This window comes from Onychomys torridus, chromosome 7, assembly GCF_903995425.1.
Source record: "Onychomys torridus chromosome 7, mOncTor1.1, whole genome shotgun sequence".
Taxonomy (NCBI): Eukaryota; Metazoa; Chordata; class Mammalia; order Rodentia; family Cricetidae; genus Onychomys; species Onychomys torridus.
In genome coordinates this window covers 78,366,694-78,392,827 of record NC_050449.1, presented here as the reverse complement: position 1 = coordinate 78,392,827, position 26,134 = coordinate 78,366,694, and positions in this window count along the sequence as shown.

Genomic DNA, 26,134 nt, shown 5'->3' with positions numbered 1-26,134 from the left:
AATACAAGCAAAGAACAGTAAAAAGAACAGTAATACACATGTATGGATAAGTCATAATAAAACTATTTTATATAGTAAGAAAGACAATACTTGCATACATATGCATGACATTTTTACTCTTAATTTAGTCATCAATTTTCAGGAAGCATTTTCCTGATCAATTCATTATTAGCTGAGAATATTTTGGTTGGAGGATTTGATCTTGCAATTTTAGTAGAGGTATTCTATCCTGCCTTGGTGGCATTCTCATTACACCAGCTCACTTCCATGTTGTTCCCTGTATACATTCCTAATGGCATAAAGATGAAGATAATGAGTTATACACAAGTCGTAAGTTCAACATAGTTTGAACTAGTTTGCTCATAGTTTATTATATGTGTCGAGATTCTACCATGTGTGTGAAGATGAAGGGGTTGTTTTGTCTGACTCTGGTACATGGTGAAATGGCCTTTGTGAGAAAACTTCATAAGTTAATTTCATAAGCAGACAGCCAGAGTAGTGGTTGCAGAAAATGTAAAGTTGCCAGCTGTGGGCAGGACTTGACAGGGAAGTGCAGGGAGACCCCTCTGCTGCCCAATGCTTCACACCTACTGGCACACTCGTTCAACATTCAGTCTGCCGACTGACATATTTTTGATGAGGGAAAGGTTAAGGAAATCCTGGAGAGTCAAAGCAGACAGAAGACACAGTTCTTCTGTCCCGAATCAATGGGGCCATTTGGGCCAGAATTTTGCATTCCTGCAACTGGAGTCCAATCTGGTGCAAATCAATATTTGTTGATGCATAATTTTGTGGGGCAGTCTTGTGTTTTCTATAGCAAGGCTGTCTTTTAATAAGATGACCAAGCACGACTTTTATAAGGCAAAGAAATGAAATAAAACCTTCCAGACTACTACTGGAAATGTTACTTTTTTTTTTCAGCCCCAATACAGACCTTTTAGTGAAATGGCCTGACAGTTTTATGTGTTTCTTCCTGTTTAGCATGGCACTAAGGATGGAATCTGGGCTTGTTCTGTCTGAACTCAGGTCCACCATGACCTGTTGAAGTCACTCTCTCAAAATAAAGACAGACTTAAATAATAAACTTTTAAAAAAACACCCTAAACTCGGGCTTTATTAAAGTTTTTCCTCTTTAATTATACTTTTTTTAACATTATGGACTTCAAAAACATAGAAATAATTAATTGCAACTGTTACACTTTCCAGAATACAAGTTACCATAGAAATAAGCAAAGATGTGTCATACTCTATCTGAATGGGGGTTTCTAGGGGTGAGGAGGTATAGCGGATCCAGGGGAGTCAGTATAACTTAAGACTAACTCTGTTACCTAGCTAAAGAGAAACCCAAGCAAGAAATGTTTTAAGAGTGACCAGAGAGCAAGCCCCATGTGGGAAATAAATCCATGTTTTTCATAAATCTGTTCAACATTTATTGAAAAGATAGTTTTTTGGTTCAGGAAAATTGTTCAGTGGGTAACACACTTGGCCACTGAATGTGAGGACCTGAGTCTGAATTTCCCAAATCTACTTGAAGTCTGGCAGTGTAGCACACATCTGAAATCTGTTCCTGGGAAGAGATAAGAGGTAGAAACAGGGGCAGATCTCTTAAAACTTGTGGACCAGTTAGCTCAGCATAGGCTGTTTCAAAGTTGTTTTCTGATCTCTACCCATATGCTGTGTCATATGTATTTTCATATTTATGCAAATAAATACACATATGTATGCACACATGAACACCCATGCATGTACACATGTACACACACACACACACACACACACACACACACACACACAACAATGTTTTTTGTACAGTTTTTAACTCTGCCCTTGCAGAGAAGATTTACCAAAATATTGACTAGAAAGCACAGCTTCTACAACCTTCTATCCTACACATTACAGCCTGTCTCTAACAGTGTTCTGTAGCACAGGGAATGTTTGTTACATTAAAAAAGCCTATGTGTCATACTCACAAACTGTCTATAGTTTGCATCAGGGCTCACACTGGATATTGTACGTCCTGTGGGTTTGGACAAATTAGTGGTATTTTGCGTCCACCACTGTCATATTGCACGCCAGTTTCACTGCTTCAAGCATCCTGTGCTCTGTCTACTTATCCTTCCTCCCTCTCTAACTTCTAAAATTGACCAGTCTTGTGACTATCTCCATGAGTTTGGATGTTTCCAGAAGGTCAGCTAGCCAGAAATTTATGAGTCATTGAAACCTTTCAATTGGTTTCCTTCACTTTGTATGCATACATTTCAGGATCCTCCATACTGCTAATGACTAGATAACTCATTTCTTTAGCACTGTATATTACAGTATTTTATGAGTGCACCACATTTTATTTATACATTCATATAATAAGGGGCATCTTGGTTGCTTTCTGGGTTTGCCAAGTAACTATATAGCTTCTATAAATATTCAGGAGTATATATGTGTATGGATATAAGTTTTCATTCCCTCTGGGTCAATGCAAAAGTGTGTGACTGTTGAGTCATGTGACAAGACTGTGCTCAGTGTAGTAAGACTTGTGAGAGTGGAACTAGGAGCACAAATTAGTAGCACAGTGTAGTTGGAGTTGTCCTGCCTGGCCCACAGTCAGGACAAATCCCTGTCACCTGCCAGGCCCGTAGACACTCAGACCCAACCATGTAAACACACAGAAACTTACATTGCTTACAAACTGTATGGCCATGGCAGGCTTCCTGTTATCTACTTCTTTTATCTTAAATTAACCCATTTCTATTAATCTATACTTTGCCACGTGGCTTGTGGCTCACCATTACCCTACAGCACAGTACTTCCCTAACACGTGTGAGGCTGTAGGTTCAGTTCTCAGCACTGATAGAAAGGAAGGAAGGAGCAGGTGGATGAGGAGAGGAGGAAGTGGAAGGGAAAGAAAGGAGTTGCCAAGCTCTTTCAGAGTAGTTGTCCTTCTCTGGCAGCAGGATGGCTCACTAGGTAAAAGCATTTGCTGGCAAACCTGAATAATAGCTCATATAAAGAAGATGGAGGTGACGGCACTTATCTGTAATCCCAGCATTCCTATAGAAAGATGCAGGGGAAAAAACCAAAACAAAACAACTGCCTAGAACTGCCCAGAAGCTGGTGGGCCAGCTAGCCTGGAGTAAAGAGCAATAGAAGAAACAACAAGAGAGTCTTCCCTAGGAAGGTGGAAGGTGAGAACTATTTCCTGAGGAGTATTCCCTGACTTCTCTACACATGTGTTAACCTGCACTAATACACACTTTATACAAACACACAAGCATAGTGATAAAGTACATTTTAAGATTAAAATTAAAATCAAAGCGGCCACCTTTTTTTAGACTGTTTTAGACTGTAAACACATGAGAGTCCACTTTGCTCCCTATCCTTGCCAGCATTTGTTGGTGTCTGTATTTAGGATTTTGATCATTTTTAAAGGGAATATGGTGGAATCTAATGTTTTCTCCCTTTAGCTGGACAATGGCCTTCTCACGCACATCTCTGCCCTGGAGGTATCCAAGTTTAGAGAAGGAGGAGCTGACTCTAAGGTTTAAAGAGAACGAGTATAAAATTTCTGGTTAGGTGTTACTGGAATTGAGGGACTATCGCTAGCATTCAGCTTAAACCCCCCAATATGAAAAAGAAGATCAACTTATTTCGCATCACTCCTTGTTTCTGAGATTTGATTTGAGATTTGCCTCATCCTAACCCTGCAAAAACCATTTGCCATCAGAAATAAACTCTCCCGCCTTCTTGGTTAGCCAAGCCATGCATGTGTCCATGTGCCGCGAGAACTTGTCCTCTACTCCCATAGGCAATGACATCGCTTATCCTCTGAATCCTATCCCAGGTGAAGAAGTTATATTTCCAAATGTTCTGTTAAACAACCAGATATGCACCGCCTCTGTCTTCTTAGAGGGCTTTATTCTCTTAGCTGGAGAGCATGGTGCTCCACTGCCCCGTGTCCCCTCCTTGTCTGGTCCATTTTTATTCTTTTGTTTTCTTTTCTGACTCCTTCTTTAAACTCTCTCCTCATTTGTTATCTCAGGATTGGTCTCAGTCTGTCATCTTCTTCATCTCACTTTTGTTCTGGATGAGTTTACTGAAGCTGATGACACCCACATTTTCATGGGTCTCACCCACTTCCCTGCTGAGGTCCTTGTATTCATACCCAGAGGTGTACCTGGCATGCCTCCTTGGGTGTAGCTCAGGTTCACTGCTTTACATAATAGAGTTCTGAAGTTTTCCCTTCTATGTCCATCCTTCAAGTTCCTGTATCCTTTAAGATACAAAGTCGTGTTTCATCAAATTCTTTCTTAAAACCATACAGAACCAAAACCTCACCACTGAGTATATTAGCAAGTCTAATTGATATTCATTTGGAAATAAAATCTAGCCTTTTATTCACCTCATGTCCACCTTCTTAGTCTAGGCTTCTTCCTTCTCTTGTCTTCATGAACATGTCAAGTATTCTGCTTTCACTTCTGTGGTTCACAGCACTCAAGAGTTGCCTACCTAGCATCCATGTAAAAAAGGAGGGGGCAGTGACTAGATTGTAATTCCAGTATTAGGAGTGAGAGAAGTGAGGACCCTTGGGCTCACTAGCCAGACAGCCCAGTCAGTGACCTCCAGATCAATGTGAGACTCTATTACAAAAAAGTCAACACAGCTCATGAGGAATGGCATCTAAAAGTTGACCCCTGGTTTCTACATGCATTCACATATGTACACATCCAAGAATATCTTCACATGTGTGCACTACACCAACATGCACCCCTATGCACATATACATACACACATACAAACTGACATAATAAGCCTACCTCCGTGTGTTTAGTAATTATTAGTAATTGTAATCACTACTTTCTATAGTAATTAAGCAATGATACGCTTGCATGTTTAACATGATGCAGTACTCAAAATTTTCTAGCTTCCCTCTTTCATTTCCTGTTTCAGAAAACACTTTGTAGATGTTTTGCTGCAGGTTATCCATTATAAACCTGCACTTGTCCAATGATATCATCAGTGGCACCTTTCCCTGAGCATCTGCTTTGAACCAGGCACTGTCTGGAGGGCTTCACATATGTCTTGAGCTTCTCAGCACCTGGATAGGTATTCTTGATAGACAGTGAGAAGGTGATTGATACCTAAGACAGGTGCAGGGTTAGAACAGCAGAGGACTTGACAGTATCGAGAGGTTAGACTCAACCCTGTGCAAGTAGAATCAAAAGACGGAAAACCAGTGAGAAGAAATAGTTTAAGGGGACTCTGGCAAAACTGACCCAACCTGCTTCCTTCTGAGAACAGAGCAGAATGAGGACATTCACACTGGGCACGTGGGTGATGAGAAAACTAACTTGTCAGAGATCAAGAGTGACTAGATAGCATGGGCTGGGATTCTTGATAAACTCCCTTGGTGGGGTTCTTTGCTAGAACTGCTGAATTTTATGTAAAAATACAGGTGGGCCTAGAACAAGATTTGGGAACCTTACTATATCTTGGTTCAAGTGAGAATATTTTTCAGAACCCCAATGAATATTGTCAAATATAAACTTTTGGTTTCATTATTAAAATTAGAACTCTTGCTGATTTCTTTTTCGGGATTCTTTTATTTTTGGTTCCTTTTTTGTTTTTTTCTTAAACCTATATTTTTTTCCCTTAGAATTTCTTTATCTAGTATTATATAGAATGCTGTTTTCTTTTGACTATAATTTCCAGGAACTACCAAAGAAAATAGCTAAACTAACAAATTACTAGACAATATTATGTTCAAAATAGATAAAGGAATTCCTCCAGAAAATCACAAGCATTGGGTTAGTCTTGTAATTGTGGGTAGTATCTGTATTTTAGGAATTGTGGGTAGCCAGGACAGAAGTATTACTCACCCACACTTGGGTAGTGACCTTTTCTTCCTAAGAACAGAACAGTTATGATATTTTCCTGAGGCTGAATTTACTTCAAGAATATGGTGGGACATCAGTCATAGAAAGAAAAATAGCACAGCTATGAATGCACAGGATCTTCAGGGCTTCTGGTTCAGTGAGAACACGAAAGTGTGAAATACAGCACTGTCCTGCCCCAAGTTCCCAAGGAAAATCACCTTCAACCTTCAAAGGGAAGTGTGCTGAGACTTGCCACATCTGACTTTGCTAGTCTCTGTTTCATTTATGACCAGACTTCGATTCCTCATTTGAATATGTTGGAAGTTTTATCCAACAGCTGTGTGGCAGGCAGTGGGGCTTACCTCTGTGTGCACATACATATGTGCTATCCTTTCTGAAAAAAATGCTTTACTCATGAGACATAGCCTAAGGCAACAGGATGTTTGTTGGTTTCCTTGTTGCTCAGCTCATATTTGGGCAGTCATGTTGGTGGGGCTAGATGGCTGTAGTTTCAGATGTTGCTTCCTAGGAGACACAATCTCAGAGCAAAGTTCTGGATAGTCTGGCTCTTAGAATCTTTCCGGCCCCTCTTCTGCAATGTTCCCTGAGCTGTAGGTGTAGGGGTATTCTGCAGATTTATTCTTTGGGACTGGGTTCTACAACTTGGTGCTGGAAAAAGACCAGGAGGCCTCAAATCTACACAAAAAACTACAGGCAGCTGAGGAGAGCTAGGACTAGAGGGGTGGACCTCTGTAAGGAAGAGCATACCAACTGGTTGTATAGTGCCAAATGGTTATCCCTGAAACATGCATACATGTAACATTATATGGACTCAACAGGTTATATTTGTATATATATATATATATATATATATATATATATATATATATATATATACATTTAATAAAGCTGATGATCAAAAGACCATGAATTTGAAAGAGAGCAGAGAGAGATTTATGGGAGGATTTGAAGGGAAAAAAGGAAAGTGAGAAATGTCGTAATTAAGATACAGTCTCAAAAACAACAAAAACAAAAAGCAACAGGAAAATGAAATTTTAGGAGAACAATTTTCTATGCATGTGTATGTAATACTAATGGAATACTCATTAGTCATTTTAAGCAAGATAATGTACTAGGATATCAAACATTGTGATAGAGCTGAATGATCACAGAGCACAGGGATGTCCATCCATTTTAGAAAAAGAGCATGCTTACCCTCCTATGACTGGACATGTGTTTCTCTCTTGCCCATGTTCCTCTTGTTGGTGGTTGAGTTTGTACAGGTTAAAATATCCTTTATGTCAAGCTACCTTCCCTATCTTAGTCACCATCTCTGTACAGCTTCTGTCACCCTCTGCCCTATGGCAACACTAAGAACAAACTTCCATTCTGTGCTGTACGGCAGATGGCCGTTCAATTATTCATTCATTCACTCAACAGACCTTTATTTAGCACCAATCATATGCAGTCACCAAGGACTCAAAGGTCAGATATGCTAATTCTTTTTCTCAATAATCTTACAGTCTATTATATCAGTTCTTTAAAGTTGCTGTTCTGAAGGGGAAACACCCCTTGTCCCCTGTGACATTTCCCAAATGTCACATTCCCAGCCTTGCTTAACATTACGCTCTTTCAAATAAATTGGAGTTCTGGTTCATCAAGGTGTGGAATCCTGAGCTGTACACAATCCTAGCCATTGCTTGACCAGAACAGAGACCACAGATTCCACATCCAATGAGCAGACTGCTCTCAGGCTATTAGATAAATATTTTTGTCTTAAATTTAGCTAATAAAGCCCAAAATTATTGTCTTGCTTTGACAAACCGTCCCAAGCTACTTATATTAATTTATCCAGCTCTGCTCCCCAGGGTGAGTTCGTAGTATATTTTCTCTCCTTCATCCTGTTGCCATGTTGTCCTGCTTTCTAAATGTTCTCACGATGACTTGTTTCACACCTGAATGTTTTTTTTTAAAGGATAACTATTGATGTCTTTTTGTTGCCCAGTTTTTAAAATTATTTCCCTGACATGTGGTAGTTCTAGGACAATGCCTGTCAAACCAGGGTAAGGCTTACTATGGAATAGCTATCCATGGCTACTTATTGAACAGCAAGCATTGTCCTAGACTATAACAGAGTTCACATTATTATCAGCTAATTCTCGTAATAACTCTGAAGAATAGAGATAATTTACATGAACTGTCAGGATAAAAGTGAGCCCTCCATCACGGCTGCTGCTGGTCAGTGTCATAAGAATTACCCAACTGTATTGCATATGCTGCTAAGGAGACGTTTGTTATTTTAGTCACTGATCCAAGAGTGCCTCTTAGGGAGGCAGCTGTCTCTATTTAGGAAATGATCCAACAGATTGCTTTATGGCAGCATGATGGGATTACAAAGACATACTGTATAAGAAGACAGTGAAACACAGATCTACTTAAAGAGGTCAAGGGGAAATGGGGTTTTGGGAGAAGGCAGGGATTAAAAGAGATGGAAAAGGTCAGGATATGATGGAAAAGTGGGGAAGTGGCAGGAAATGGCCAAAGCAGAGTGGCCAGAGGCTTCTGAGCTGAGGTTTCTCTCTCGGTCCACGATTGAGTGTTTGCTGTTTAGTTTCAGGTTGTAACTCTGCTTATGTTATTGTCACAAAAGTTAGGTAATATCTGTCCCCTGCAAATGCTACACATGACTGATATTTTGGGTGAAGTTAATTTCAAGGGGCACTACTGTGAAGATCTAGATAATTCAGGCAGAAGGACTGCATTAAAAAAGTACAGAAAGAACAACAAGGAAGAAGTTGGCCTCCAAACAGACCCCTTGCACTTATTCTTGGGTTGTAGGAACTTTCAAAAGGACTGAGTGGCCATGGTGACATACAGCTTACATTTAAGTTTCTGCCTATTGACTAGACACGAAGCGACTTGAGTGCAGACTGTGGATTCTATTCTGCTGTCCCTGTGTTGAGCCTTTAGATTTCCTCATTGCTCACTTAATTTTCAACTTCTGGTTTCATACTCAGCAACTTTTAGGCTGTTATTCAAATGTTTATCATTTCCAGGGAAATTTTTCATTTGCGGCATATCTAAAGATTAAGGCCAATCTGCGACCGTGTTTATATAAATACAGCATGTTTTTCATTAGTAACTATGAAACATGCTCACTTGTGCCATTTCCCAAAGAGTCTGGTTTTCTTGGTGTTTTGTGTCACTGAGGTTAGCATCAGTATTGTCCGTCTTTTTTTTTTTTTCAATCAAGAATTCAGACTTCTATTTTATGCTGAGAGTAACCCAAATTTCTACCCCATTTATGCTTTCTTAAAAGTAGTATTAATTTTAGGAAAAAAGCAGCAATTAAAATCTGCTGCCCAAGCCAAGTGTTTGTTTATGAAGTTTATTGTAAGGTCACAACTTAATTTTATGCCCTGTGACTTATAAAATCATGAATATGAGTTTTTCATAGCAGGTAAAATAGCTTTAATGTTACCATAAACAATATGAAGATGGAATATATTCCTGCATTCATTATGAGCTGAGGTTTTCTTTTCAAGGAAGAGAAAAGTATATGTTTATTTCAGAAAAACAGAGCATTCTACCTCATGCACAATGCAGTCTAAACAGAGATGGGCATTTCATTTTATGAGGAAGGACTTGAAAATTTATGTCCTAAGAGGAAAGAGGAAACAACCAATATTTCTGGCACATAACTTAAAAAGGCGCCACTAGCTATGACAGCTCCTCTGGGTGGAGAATTTACACTAATGTGTTATAGTGTCACAGGGTCAGTTCATGGTGATGTGTGAAGCCATCTTGGTTTGTCATTGGCCTTCATCAGTTTCCTTCTAGCTCCCTGGTTTTCTGCTCACTAGCAGAAGTGTGGTTGTCTGCCTGTTGTCATAGGTCAGCCTCCCTCTTTCCTCCTAATTCTGAGGCTCACACTCCATTCCACCCCAAAAAAATCCAACTTCCTTAAGCTGAAGGAGAATGAACCATCTTTTGGAGCTGTTTACTACCTGGTTAAGTCTTTAGGCTTTACCTCCTGATGGAAAAGAAATCCCAGATGCCCGACCTTAGAGGCCTGGTGGATGATTTTGGCTTTAGATGTCAATGGGCTACAAGTTACATGTAACCATCAATTTTATATAAATATTTTATAATCTGGAAGAGACAAAATTAACCAAGAAATCAAAGAGGAATGCACTAAAAATAGGCAATAAAATCAGAGGACTTAGTAGAGGTTAGAGCCTAAAAGACAGGACAGCATTGCACTAATGCTGTGGTTATTGGTTCCTCTTCTCTACTCTACCCTATGACAGCTGGTGCAAGGCTGACAGTCCCTTCTCAGATCTCCTCCAGCTCTTATTATTTCATATTATCAGTTACTCTACTCTTTAGTTACTCTCACTTTTTAAGTATTTAAGACCAAGTAGATTAATTAGAGGTTTTGGCTTCAACATATGAATAGAAAAATTAAAAAAAAAATCAAATCAGTTTATCCAAGACATTCCAGGATACTCATATTTACTGTGATGTATTATACAGATACCAATATGTTAATGCTAGCTTATATACCCATGAATAGGAATATGGAAAAAAATGTGTATATTTACAATGGACTATTAACTATACACAAGATATATATATATATATAGGGAGAGAGAGAGAGAGAGAGAGAGAGAGAGAGAGAGAGAGAGAGAGAGAAAGTATATTATTTTAGATGATAAAAAAAGAGACACCAAAAGTTACCCACAAGTATGATCCACATATTTTCTAGGGCATGTGGACACTACAAAGAAGTAAACCTAGGCACACACTAGTGGTAAGTGGGTGGTGAGAAGGCTTAGAGAAAAGAAGGATTAACAGAGAGAGGCTGAATTTGATGAGGGTACACTGTATAAATATGTCCAAAGTCATAATAAAATCTTATAGCATATAAAACTCATGAAAAATTAAGGTTATGAAATGTTATTATATCTATAGCTACGTATCTATCCATCACCCATATAAATATAGAAAGAAGGCACTGACTTGTCAAACTTTGCTTATAACAACCTAAAATTGTCAATATTTGATATGAAAAAATGACAAACCATAGAGTTCATGAATTTATACTTCCTTTTCACATAGAAATAGCTTAAAAATTACAACTGCAGATGGCATTATTCTATATCCTACTTAACAGAATACTGGGTAGTGATCAGACAATCAGAACAGGGAGGCAACACAGGGATCAGGGTCCACTTCAGAGTAAGACCCAGTGATAAAAGCAGATGTAGTGCGTTCTGATGTTGCATGACTCTGATTTCATGTAAAACATGCATTGAACCATTCCTGCCTTGACACACATCACATGGAAGGACTTCATCTATGTTTTTTTTCTGTTTTTGTTAATTATCCTGATAAAGAATTATACTATTGAAAAATAACTATAAGAAACACACACACACACACACACACACACACAGAGAGAGAGAGAGAGAGAGAGAGAGAGAGAGAGAGAGAGAGAGAGAGAGGGAGGGAGAGAGAGAGCCCCTCTTAGCTTCTACCATGATGTTTGACGACTATTTTCAATGTAGAGAGCCTCTTTGTTCCCATGACTTTTATTTCTCTCTGTAGGATTTCAAAGAAAATTGTCTAATTTCATCCTGTCTGGCCAACTTACATGGAGAACTCCCTAGAATGATTGGCCGAGCTGTCACTTCCTTGTGGTGTGGTCCCTTTGGGACAAGCCCTTTTGAAGTTTTCACTGGGAAGAAGCCTATTTCTCTAGGACGGAGGAATAAAACAGCCAGGAAGGAGAGCTCCAAGAAGATTGGTAGCTTCCAAAAGAACAAATAGATAAATTCTGAACTTGAAGAAAGGAAATGCGAGGGTGATGAGCTAGGAATGGGGACATTTTATCTAGAAAGTGCATAAAATATAATTCTAGCAAATGTTGTTTTGTAAATGTATTAAAATGGCAATTCCAAATGATGTATTCTGACTTTGGCAGGATATTCTTCTTTTTCTTTCCCTTTTCCTCTCATGTTTAGTGCTATTAATATGCCACTAACTAAAATTATTTGTAAGAAGGTGAGTCTTGGTCTTTATATTTGTGGGTAGGGACAAGACTGAATCCACAGGACAACTGCACAGGAAATATATTTTCTTTGTTAGAATTTTAAGCATAGTGAGAATGGTGTAAATTAGGACTTTCTTTTCTTTTTCTCTTAATTTTTTTTTTAATAAAAAGACATAATAAGATAAAACAAAATTGGTCACGCTGAAGTTGGGCAAGGTAAACCAATGGAAGGCAACCAAGAGAAGGCACAAGAATCAGAGACCCACTTGTTCACACACTCAGGAGCCTCATTAAAAATACTGACGTGAAGAAAACTTGGTGCCGACCCATGCAGGCTGAGCACTCAATTCTTCAGTCTCTGTGGAAGGCTCAGTAAAGTATGAAAAAGAAATAGGTATGTAAAACCAAATTAACTGTGTTGATTACAGAATTATGATTGTCATAAACTTATGAACAAAACATCTCAATAATCACAAAAAGAGCAGAACCACCAAGTTGTTGGCTGGACAAGAGATGCAACTTGATTACTAAAGATTTACAAAGAGCAGACGCTTTCCCATTTCTCATGACACTGCCTTATCTCTGCTTTACTCAAGCGTTAATTAGCTTTGTCCTCTGTTTCAAAATATTGACCTAGTGTGCACACTGTAATTCCCACAAAACACCACTAGCTTCATAATTTAGGGTTCCTGCCACTAGAGTAGACTGATTTTCTTTCTAAGTGCTAGGTAGGGAATATCCTATGGAGGAAAAAAATTCGGTGTAGTATACTGCAGGCCTTATCTTTAACCTGATAACTATCACCCACCCAAGGTGTAAATGGGATCTTATGTAAAGCAGTAGCTAGTGTTGACCCTGCCTCTGATGTTAGAACACTTATCTTTTTATAAGTATGTATTTGGTCCAATAAATCGTGGACTATAGAATTGACACACCTGCTCTGTCAAAAGAGGCAAGGATAAGAAAATGTGCATTTTAGAAAAAGAATGCAGCAAATTAAAATAAAATATTAAAGAATTGGGTATTACTATGGAGAAAACGCTGTTTTTAATTTTATTATTCATTTATTTAATTTTTGGTATCCAGTTGGATAATCTCACTGAAAGTCCAGTGATTATATCCAACATGGCTCAGAATTCAGACTCAGAAAAAAAAAAAAATCTAAAATGATCCTGACATTTCTTGTAGTTAAATTATGTTGTTAGAAACAAGATAGCTATTCCCTTGATAATACAAAACCAAACTTTATAGGATTCCCACAGCTAGAACACAGCTAACTAGCAGCTCACAGCCATATGTGGAAAGAAACTATGAAGACAGAGGCAGAAGAGGAACAAGGAAGTGGTGAATGAGTAGGGGAGAAGAGAAGTGAGGGAGGGAGATTACCAGGTCAGTAAGCAAGATAAGGACATGTTCTTCAGTTAAGCAAACAATTCTGAAGTCTATTTATAAGTTCAGAGACCACACTGTGTTTAAAATACATGTCAGTATTTTAAAATGTCAGTATTTTAAAGAGCAGATATGAATGTATTAGTATTGTAGTGTGAAAGGCAAAGTTGCATAGTATTATATACTTGAAAAAAGTATGTAAACAATTGAAAGATCAAAGAAAACTTTATAATAAATTTGTGAATATGAAGAAATAAATGTCAATAGAATTATTAGCATCAAAATTTGTAGGATAAAATTGAGCTGGTAGTGAGAGAAAAGTTTGCAGCCTTCAGTTCTGACAGTACTGAATGACCATGTCTGATATTGAAAAGACAAGGCTATCTCCAGAGTTTCAAAGGGAAACAAAAGTAGAACCAAATGAAGTATAAATAATTAAGAGGCAGGCATTTAGGAAATAAAGGAAAGGTTACACTAAAAAGAACCAACAAAGCAAAGCATTAATTTATTGAAAACACCAATTATTCAAAACAAAGAAACTTTGACCAAAGCAGTAAGGAATATTTGGAATGAAATTCAGGGAATTGATAGAGCAGATACATTACAAAATACAAAAATCAAACAATGTTGAAGTTTTACACAGATAAAATACAAGTTTCTAAGAAGATAAAATGATTCAAAATTAATTCAAAAAGAGATAGAAAATAAAAGCAAACTTGTAATATCAAATGAAACAGGATTAAGAGTTGACAGAACTGTGAACTAATACCTGTCACCTTTCTGATAGCTAGCCCTGCATGCTTTGTCATTGGGTTCAAAGTGTAGGCACTACTGTATGTGGTTTATTAGTTAGTTCTACTTTGGAGTGGTGGGCCCAGAGAAGTTAACAATGAGATTTTCACCTCATGCAAAGTGGGGCAAAAGCAAATTTAACTGGATATTACAGGGATGAATTTAACCTGTTCTCTTAAAAGAATCCTTAGCACCTCTCAGTCCCTGGAGACTTGTGAAGGCAGAATAGGTGATAATCACTATGGCTTACATGAGTGCTCTTCATGGGTCTAGATATCATGAAGGAAGCATGAACAAAGGCAGAAACAGTCTCCTACTCTTCTGCCACCTCCCTTGGGCATTGCTACTTTTCCCCCACTGACTTTATATTGCCAGTTTTATCATTGGGGATATTGAGGCCTGGTGGGAACTCATAGGTTTCTGAGTTGAAGTAAGTACAAGCTATAGAATTTCAATTCAGTCACATTTAAAGACTTAAGTGATCTTCAGAATGGGAGAATACCTTTACCAGCTATAACTCATGCAGGGGGCTAATAACCAGAATATATCAAGAACTGCAGGAGTTAAACACAAAGGAAATAATACTGCCAATCAATAAATGGGCTATTGAAATGAAAAATTTTCCAAGAAAAAACACAAACAACCTATAACTATTTTCAAAAGTGTTCATCCTCAGACATTAAGGAAATTAAAATTAAAAGTATCTTGAGATACCATCCACTATGGTCAAATGCCTACCATAAAGACATCTGACCACTGCTCAAGAGGCTGTAGGAAAAGAAAAACCCTATTCTCTGTTGGTGGGAGAACAAATTAGTACAGACGGTAAGGAGATCAATTTGGAGGTTTCTCAAAAAAGTAAAAGTAGAACTACCCTCTGACTCACCTATTTCACTCCTTGGAATATACCCAAAGAACCGCATATTCTACCATAGAGATATTTGCATATTCATGATTATTGTTGTTCTGTTTATATCAGCAAATGGAGCCAATCTAAATGTCATCAGCTGATGATTAGACAACATAAATATGGTGTATGTATATTTATCTATTATACATGCAAATAGTATGTTTTGACTCACATGGTAATTCTAGTCTATAATATGTGCCTGTATATATGTAAACCTGTGTGGATGCAGAACAACACTCCAAAAGAAGACCAAGAAAGGACATTAGATGCTGAATATGAACATGATGCAAACAAAGGGACATTCTGCTTTCAACTCTGTCATAGGTTTTCTTTTCTCTTTTGTGGTAGATAAGTATGCTGCTTAGTGGTTTTTTTTTTTTGTTTTTTTTTTGTTTTTTTTAATTTGATTCAAGCAACTGTCATCTGAGAAGAGGAAACACTGAGAAATTGTCTCCATCAAACTGCCTGTGGGCAAGTCTTTGAGACATTTTCTTGATTAATGATGGATGTTGGAGGGCCCAGCCTACTATGGGTAGTGCCAACCCTAGGCACTGGTTATTATAAGAAAAGCAAGCTTATCAAGCCACGAAGTCAATATGCAGCATTCCTCCATGATCTCTGCTTCATTTTTCTGCCTCTAGGTTTCTTCCTTGAGCTCATGTCAACTTTCTTTGATGATAGACTATAACCAGTAAGCCAAATAAACCCTTTGCTCCCCAAGTTTGTTTTGGTCAATGCTTTATCATAGCAGCAGAGAAGAAAATTAGGACAATAAGTATAAACAAAAGTAATTGAGAGTGAAAATATAAAACTCCAAATGAAGCTTTATGACTTCCAAATGGTAACTCAAACCGTATAGAAATTTACAGACAGATATAATGTCTGAGACTGGGAAAGCATTTGAGTGGCTATTTTAATCTATCTGTGTGGACTTTTATTCATGAGTTTATTGCCAGTAGAGTAATTTTATTCTAAAAAAAAAAGAGGAAGATAAAGAAAGAAAAAGAGAAAGAAATGCTTGAGTGTGTTTGTGGATCTGTCACTTCAACAGCTGGGTGACTTATAAGCTGTACTGAAGATTTAGGTAGGATGTGGGTGCTGGCAAGGAAGCTTCTGCCTCCTGCAATTTCATCTTAGCCTAGGAACCCAGGAAGGAAGGGCCAAAAGGAATGTTAACACTGTCCCAGAATTTTGAGTTTGAATGACCACAGGCCAGGTGATCCATTCTGATATACACACTCTAGAAGGGAGACATTTGATTCGTGATGTTTCTTCCATTTTTAAGTCCGAATTGGCTTTAACTTTAGGAATTTGGATGGCAGTAAGGCTAATTTAAAACATTTTCCCCAATTGTTCTTAATTCCAAGCTCAATCTTTCAAATAGTACTTTGAAACTATAACCACTTCGGCAATTTTAATTTAATTTTATTTTTGTTTAAAGCTTGTTTATGCTCAATCTTGTAAATATTTCAAGAGAGTATATTTTACCAAAGGCAGAGAGATGTTAAACAATGTTACTTATGTTGGTATGGCAAAAGGAATGTTTTAACATTATAAGTTGTTTCCTCACATTGGAGTTCAAGTTAATAACAATTTTGTATCTGAATACTTTGTTTGACATGAACTATACTACATTCTCTGACAGGTTACAGAGGGAGGTCCAGCTGGATTTCATGTCTCATTTGGCTTTGGTCTTTGAATAGCATACTATGAACTAACGACACACTTCAGGGAACTAGAATAAATGGTTCTCAATGTAGCATGGTGATACTCAGCAATTCTTGGAGACTTTTCCTGACAGTAGAATGTCATTATATACTATATATTTTTCTAGAGTTGGATAGTTATGACATATTAATTCTTTCCATCTTGATAGCTGGACATAATTCCTCTAAGGCATATCACACTATAAAATTTCAATGTCCTTTGAATCTAGTGTGACCATGTGACTCATAATTAGTCAATGGGTTATAAGCACAGATGTTGTCTGCAAATTCCTAACAGTCTCGTGAAATAAATTTTTCATGTCAGTTTTCTTAATTTATTGCCTTAGGAGGGTAGGATACACCAAACGCACTAGCATATTGCCATAACAACAAAGATCTGCTTTCGTTTTTGTTTTTTTTCTTTCTAGTTGAGCTTTGGAAGTTACATGAGAAGTATGTTAAGTATATTTTCTACTGTATGTAGCCAAGCATTCTAAATATGTAGTAGAATTTTGCAAGAGTGGTAGAATCCCACAGCAATAAATATTTAAATGGAACAGTGACACAGTGGAGGTCCCAGATAATGAGGAGTGAACTGGGGCCCAGAGGGTAATACCATATTCCATATTCCATGCTGTAACACATAGAGAAAGGTGCCACATAGCCAGAAGCTGAGAATCCTGACTCACATTTGATGGTTTTAGAGAGGTTTTAAGTTAAAACACACATGGAAGCCCCCACAAGCAAACATCTTCAAACACGTGGTCCCCAGTATGTGGTAGTGCATTGGAACATTGTAAAGCTCTAGGATGAAAAGAGTTACTGGGAGTGGACCATGAGGTTTTATAGCTTGGTTCTACTTCCTGCCCACTCTCTGCTCATGCTCCTTCATGATCTGAAGAATGAGGGGTCCCAGCTGCGGTCCCTGTCACTGTGGAGCTGCATTCCCTCCTGTATTGCTCTTTATGATGGACTGTACACTCTAAACTGTAAGCTGCATTAATTGTCTTTCCTTTGTTTCTGGTCAGGTATTTAGTCCCAGTGACAAGCAGAGCAGCCAGCACAAAAACTGCTGTGTGGAGGAATGAATCTAAGCATGGTTTGAATTTGTATTTTCTTGATGCGTATGTATGTCAAACATTTTTTTTTCATGTACTTATAGGCTGTCTGTTTTCCCTCCTTGATTAATTGGGTGGGTCTGAACTCTCATTTTCCTGAAAACTTCTTCATTCTTTTCTTTTACTGCTTTGTTGATTCAAAAGTTCCCCATATTCACATCCTAGCCTTTTGTTAGCCATACAAAATAACTAAAAAAAAAAAAACAAAAAAAACCAAAAAAACCCAATCATTAACCTTCTTATCTATATATTTATAGATATACTTCCTAATTTTCCTCCTTTGTTTACAAATCCTACAATGTTGTTTTTCCACAGACTTTCTAAAGCATTAGGCAGTTTGTTTCAAAATTGTTTCACTCTCTATATTGCTTGAACACACTGCCCATTTTCAGTAATATTTTAGTCTTGGGAGTTTCCAATTGAAATTTTATGTATATATATTTATGTTTTTTAAATTAATGTTTTTATTTCACAGGATAATACTGTAGAGTGATAAAAATATCTATATGGTTTCAGTATATATTTGTTTAGTGACTGGTCAGTTTGTACACTTAAAAATATCTGTTATACACAGGTTTGTGAAACAGCAGCAAAGCAAATCCAAAGTGATTTTCATAATAGTGAAAGCTTTTTCTTTTTTATTATAAAGGAAAATCTTTGAAGGCCATCCTAAATTCCTTGGGTAGTTACAAAATATCATAAGAAAGAAAGTAACCTTCATTTTTTCTACTTTACCATTTCAAGTTGGCAAATGGGATCCTCTATTGTATTCAGGACAGACAGCAAGAGTGTCCATAAAGTCAGGATTTATATCCTAAAATGCATACAACACTTTTCCTTCCATAGTAATACCGAGAATTTAGTAACTATTATTAATCAGGGAGAATACTTCAAATCATTATATAGTTTTGTAGCTACTTTTCAGATAAAAGCTAAGGTTCTATTACTAGTAATGTGATAAGGACGAATACAAGATATAACTGTACATTTTTACAATTTTTTTGTTGTTATTTTATGTGTGCAGATGTTTTGCCTGTTTGTGTGTCTGTGCACCTCGTGAATGTCTGGTACTGGCAGAGGCCAGAAGGCAGATGTTGTCAGACTTTCTTTTAGACTGCCAGCCCACAAATAATGACATGGAGACTTATTATTAATTACGGAAGCTTAGCCTTAGCTTAGGCACTTCCCACTAGCCTAACTAAAAATGTAAATTAGTCTGCTTTTATTAATCTATGTCTTACCATGTGCCTTTTTACCTTTCTTTCATTCTGTATGTCCAACTTCCTCCATTTCTCAGTGGTGTCTCCTCTGTTCCCCAGTTATCTCCTTTTCCTTCATCTCTGCACAGGAGTCCCACCTATACCTCCTGCCTAGCTGTTGACTATTCAGCTTTATATTAAACCAAATCACAGCAATATATCTTCACACAGTGTACAAATATCCCACAACAGGCAGAGGCATGGATCCCTTGGAACTGGAGCTATGATGATTGTGAGTCATTTTGTAGGTGTTGGGAATTGAACTGAGGTCTTTTGGAAAAGCAGTCAGTGATCTTAAACTCTGAGCAACCTATCTCTCACGCCCCAATGGAACAGCAGTATTTTTGTTTTTTTGTAAGATGCCAGGATTCAGATCATTTGCCTGGTACACACTTGTTAGCACTCGGCACCAAACTGCCTGGGACTGGTGGGTAAGAGACATTTGTCCTGACTGGGCCAGGCAGGAAAACTCTAACTACAAATGGCGTCCAACGTGTTGACAAGAATTTCCACCTAAAACCTGAGAAAAAAGATTCTAAGACGGAGCTAAAAACAGCTTCCTAATTGTCTCTCTCAAGTTAGCGGCAGCCTGCCAGTTTGAGCTTCTATGGCGGGTTCCTGGTGTGTGCATCTGACCTGCAGTGCGGCGGGAATGAGGAGTCTACAAGGGGCACTCTACTCTGCTGCGTGGTAGATTTAGCCTTTGCTAGTTTAAAAAAAGAAAAAAGGTTTCTGGGCTGTGCACTGCTTTGATAGAACTGCTTCTGATAGTTGATGGTACACATGGCTCCAGACCCAGAGCTGGCAGTAAACTGTACCACCGCCATGTTGGGAAGCTGAGGTGGGCAGAGCCAGCAGCCACAGTGGCGTTTCAGTCTTACAAAGATGGATATTACACGGAGAATCTGGTTTATGTTGTCTTTGGGATTTTTAACCACAGAAAAAGATTTGATTGTAAAAGCTGTTGAGTTAAACAAATATGTAAATTTTAAAGGTACCTTGACTTCGAAATTTGGATATAAGGATATGTTGCTTTGGAAAAGAGTCTCTGCTTTTGTTTCCACAGAAAGCCTGAGGCTGTGGATTTGTTCCAGATTAAGATATATCAGGTTTGATCAGCCAAGACCACCTGAAAGGTCTCCGATGACACCATGGCCCAGATGATCCAACATCCAGAATGGTTTCAAGGCAACTGGCTCAGAGGTTCACCTTAATGGACTACTCCATAATCCTAAAATTTTCTTTGTGTCCCCATAAGATACAGCGCCCCCCCCCCCCCCCCCCCGCCGCCGCCAGCAGGAAGTAGTAAGAGAAACTACGCCCACATTCCCAAAATTATCAAACTGGCTTTGGAGATGGAATTGGCTCACTCCTTCTCTAAACCCAGACATATTGCTAAAAAAAAAAGGTTAAGAGATTCTTGTGTCCCAAATCAGAAGAACCCTCTGGTGTGGGACAGAGAAAAACCAATATTTTTCTTTAAAGCAGGCTGATTATAAATGCGATTATAAATTTCTAAAGAAGAAAAGGGAATATGATATAGATATAATAGGATGAAAGTGTAGATTAGGGAACTTACTTCTAAAGAGCAACAACTTGTTTAAAATGTTTTATATTGGTTTAGATTTTAGTCTATTGATACAAACTTAAAGTTAATTTTGTTATACTGTGTGCATTTTTCTACTCATGTTTAAGGTATTATGTTTGTATAGCTCATTTTAAATTGTAATAGATAATTAAAAATAGATTAATAATTAGTCATCTATGATAATCATACTCATAGCCATGTTACTTAAGTCTTCTACATATACATAGAGATATTTCAGATAGATAGGTAATCTTCAAATACTTCAAAGACCTACAGAATATGGCATTTAAAATACTTTTAAAATTTAGACTTTCTGGACAGTGAGACATTCCTGCTCCTGGCAGCACCAATTTACTTCAGAGAGGAGGATGGGCATTGAAGACACTTCATATCTTATCTTCACCTTGGCAAAAATAGCCATTTGGGCAAGAAACTGTTCTTGCCTGGACTGCTTGATTGACTGGACATGCAGGACCCATAGAAAGGTGACCACTAAACTTTGCTTGACAAAATGGTCCTTCAGGTTCCTGCTTTGCAGAGGAAACTGCCAGACATTCTACAGGACACTGAGAGAAGTGACTGAGAGACTCTAGCCCTGTGGGCTGAAGACAGATGCCCCAACTTTACAAAGAAACATTAGGTGACTGTCCAGGCTGCCAGCTGTCTCTGTCTACTCTTGCAAGACTCCCGAAAAATGCTTGCATCCTTCTCCCGGTTCTCAGGTAATATTATATCCTTCTGAGGTCTTTGATGTGGTTGAAGACTAGATAGTTATAATTGTCTCAGTTATGATAAAAGATAAGTTAGATATAAAACCTTGGACTCACAAATATAAGATAGGATATCTTCTTTAATATTGTAACTATAATTCTTGTTTGATAATTATTTTGTTATATGTAATTGTACTACGTAAAAGTTAAAACCTTCCTTAAAAAAAAAAAAAAAGAAAAGGGGAAGTGCTGTGGATATCGCTCTGTGTAAATAAAGTTCTGATTGGCCAGTGGCCAGGCAGGAAGTATAGGCGGGACAAGAGAGAAGATAATTCTGGGAAGTAGAAGGCTGGAGAGACACCGCCAGCTGCCGCCATGAAAAGCAACATGTAAAGACACTGGTAAGCCACAAGCCATATGACAAAGTATAGACTAACAGAAATGGGTTAATTTAAGATAGAAAAGACAGATAGCAAGCAGCCTGCCACTGCCATACAGTTTGTAAACAATGTAAATTTCTGTGTGCTTTCTTGGTTGGGTCTGATCGACTGTGGGACTGGCGGGTAAGAGAGATTTGTCCTGACTGGGCCAGGCAGGAAAACTCTAACTACATGGAAGCCCAGTTTCTACAGTGTGATCAAGTTGAGGAAAATAAATCAGTGACGTAGATTAGGAAAAAGCCAGAGAAGTGTGTGCAGAACAAAATAAACTTTCTATTTGAGGTGTGTGATCATGTCAAGCACCTGCCAACAACAGTGAAACAAGATGACTGAACTTAGCCTGTTAGAAATCACTTGTGACGTTTAAGTACCTGCTTCTTTGTTAGGTTGTTTTCTGAGACAGGGTTTCTCTATGTATCCCTGGCTGCCCTGAAATTCACTCTGTAGACCAGACTGGCCTCAAGCTTGCAGGGAATCTGCCTGCCTCTGCCTCCCAAGTGTTGGGATTAAAGGTGTGCATCACCACTGCCCAGTTTAAGTATCCACTTTTATTGTCAGCAGCTTGCCAATAGAGAGCCTACCATAAATTCTGGAGGAAGGGTGCTGATAAGTCACATACAAACAAGTGTTGCTCCCTGGGTTCACTCTCTCTCCCTGAACATTTTAAGTGTACAAGTGACACTTAGATAATTAAAAGGGTAGAGTTGGCAGCAGATCCTTCTTTCTGGCCAATTGATTTGGACAAGATAGTTAAGTTGAGAAGGGAAGGACTTCATCAAAAGTGTAGGAACAGCTGAATATCCACAGGCAATAGAATGGAGTTAGACACATCCTCCCTTTCAATACCCAAGAGATAATAAGATGGATCACACAGTGAAATGTGAGAGGGGATGCTCACACTACAGACAAAGGAAGTTCTTTGTGAGTTCACTAAAAGCCTGGATAATGTACTTTAAAGTGGTAGACTTGCTCTTATTTGAATTATATCTGAGCAGCTGCTAGGATTTAAAAAAATAAATAAAAAAAGAAGATGGGCAGAACTCAGGATGAGTGTTTTGATTGACAGTGACTGACAGACATCATTTGCTACTCATTTAAGTGGCTTGGGTGTGAGCAGAGAATGTGTATTAGTGCTCAACCTTGCTGGCTCCATTGCTTGGAGCTGCTTTCAACCCTGTGATACTGAACTTCCACCAATCTTTACTTCATCCCATGCCTCCCTCCATCCCTTTCCACCCCTGGAGAACCATCAAATCTCCACTGACACAATTTCCTCCTTCCTCTCTTCTTTCAGCCTGGCACTTGCTTCCCACTTGGGAAGATGCAGGGGATGGGAGAAATTACATGAGAGTGGCTGGACTGGATACTACTTACTGCCTCTAGTGGTCTTCAGACATCCTCACTCTGGTTCTGTCTTCTACACAAAGAGAACTGAAAGACAATCTCTGAACTCATTGGCTAATTGAATAAGGACTGGGATCTCTAAGCACTCCATTTGCAATTCTCTGTTCTTATAAGAGCACATTTAAATAGCTGCACTAAGGAATTAAAATAGGGGTTCCATGAGTAAAGCAGTCATTGTGTTTACTGTAATAACAGTGTGAACTTGTTGAATACTGTGTACCAGGCATGGTGTAATTGCTTTGTGAATAAAGCCTTTAATCCACGTTGCATCCTAATGAAGTAGCAATGTTATTCTGGTTTTACAGATCAATGCACTAACATTGGGAGATGTTTGGGTCTTCACTTAAGCTAGAGAATATCATCCTCAGAGTCCAAATGCCTCTGAAGGAGACCCCACCCCAACTACTGTGATTCACTCTTTTGGGTCTCTCTAGCACATGTCTTTCACACAAACAGGGTCTGATACTTGCCAGTCATGGTAAGAGTTTAGTGTTGTCAGAGTACGTCTTAGGTATTTTTATGCTGCTGGGATATAGCATTATTACTGAAAGCACTCAGGGATGGGGAGAGCTTATAACTTATAACTCTCAGATCACACTTTGTCACTAAGGGAGTCAAGGCAGGAAGGAGGTCAAGGCAGAAACCCAGAGGCAGGAACTGAAGCAGAGACCATGAAGAAATATTGCTTATTGCCTAGTTCCTAGTTCCTGATGGCTTGCTCAGCACATTAAAAAACAAACAAACAAACAAACAAAAAACTCAGTACCTAGGGGTAGCACAGGATTCCACCCCAGATTGGGTCTTCCTCCATCAATTATTAATCAAAAAACTACCCTACAGACAATCTGATGGAGTCATTTTCTCAATTGGGTAACTATAGCTTTTGTTGTTGACAAAAAAACATAGCAAACAAACAGTAAAACCAACCAGTCAACACATAGGAAAGTATTTGTTACTATTGTTTCTTACTAAGAAGTATTCCAAGATTTGGAATTTTGCTATAAGTTGATTTGTAGATTTTTTTTCCCTTGTTATGTGGCAGAGATTCAAATCAGATATTTGTTCCTCTGAATACACAGCTGAGTATACCAGCAAGCTAACCTCATCTTACTTGTGGCCGTGTGAATGAGGTCAAGCAGGCAATGATGGGGCTCCAGAGCTGCTCTGTGAAGCTGCATTGAGCCAGTTTCCTTCTTCCGACCCAGACACCTGGATAACAACTGTCAGGGTGACTCTCTCTCTCTCTCTCTCTCTCTCTCTCTCTCTCTCTCTCTCTCTCTCTCCCTTTTCTCCTTCCTTCTCCCCCCCCCCCCTCTATCTTTCTTGCCACGGTATAATTGATAGCCCATGCTACCTCACGTGAGTGACCCTTCTGTTTCAACCTCCAGAGTGCTGGAGTTACAGATCTGTGATATCGTATTTAGTTTACAAGCCTCATTTGGAGATGGTGAAGGGGCTCACAGCTTAGATCCTGAAAGGCAATGGGAAGAAGTTGTCTCTCACATCAGAATGAAAAAGACTGGAAAAAAAAAGCAAGAAAGAAAAGTCTACTGCTTCAACACACTAAATGCTAGTTTTGAGCAGTTTATCATAACTCATAAGCAGATATGTAATGTGACATGCAATTATATTAATATAGCTATTAGCATATTGTTCTTCTGAATTACATACTAACTAGTCATTCTGGAATGAGCTAATGAAACAATAAAAAGGAGACCAGAGGGAGAGATATTTCTCTTAGTATTTTCTGTAATTTAATATGCTGTTTCAAATCTTCATGAATACATAAAGTAAGTCATTAAAACAGGGACATGTTTACAATTTACAAAATTAAGTTCCTACTACACCAGCGTGTCTCAGATGATTATAACCTTTCTTTTCCTCTAAGGTTATTAAGTAGAGAAGACAGTCATCAATCTGATTCTGCTTATTTACGGCCATGAAAGGCCAGGTGGGTTGGTGAATGCCTTATGGCTCTAATGTCCCTAAACCAAGTTTTCAAAGACTTTGACACTATTTTAAGGTTTTCTACCTCAGGACTTGGATTCTTTATTTCCTTCCCTATATTTACTTATTCTCTTTAAAATATTATTTATTACTTTGTGTGTGTGTATGTGTGTGTGCACATGCACGCATGTGCTCTTGTGTATGGAGGTCAGAGTTCAGCTTGTGAGAGTCAGTTTTCTCTTTCTTCCATCTTTGGCACAGGGATTATCTCAGCTGGTTAGGCTTGGTAGTGACTTTAGCCAGATGAGACATCTCACCAGCCCTCAATTCTACCCCCCTCCCATACATACACTTGGTTTTAATAGGAAACTATTCATTTTACCTTCAACTTTAACAGTTTTTTAAAATAAGTTCAGAATGTATTAAGTCAACAATTTTATCCTTGGAAAGTAGTAAAATGTCCTTTCATTTTCTGTGGCTATTTTAAATCTGCATTAATAAACCTGCAATAAAAATTTCTGGCAGATAAACAGTGATAACTTAGGGTATAAAATACTTTGGGCAATGTGGGTAATACTTTTACATATTTAAGAAAATAGTTTCTTTTTCTTTTCTTTTGTTCTCTGCTCCTCTTCCTCTTCTTTTGACAGAATTGCACTGGGTAGCTTACTGTCTTGCAACTTGCTATGTAGACCTGCCAGTCTTTGAACTCACAAAGTGAGTTCTGCCTTTACTTCCTGAGTGCTGGGATCAAAGGTATGTGCCACCACATCCAGCCACAAAAACAATTTGTAAAAGAACATTTTCTCAGTTATCTGAGAATAATATACACATGTCCTAATGTTACACATGTAATGCTTTATTTTTAGAACTCAAGTTCATGTCAATTTGAAGAAATAAACATTCTATTGCTTATTTTACAAACTGGAGAAACTTCTGTGCCCAAGGT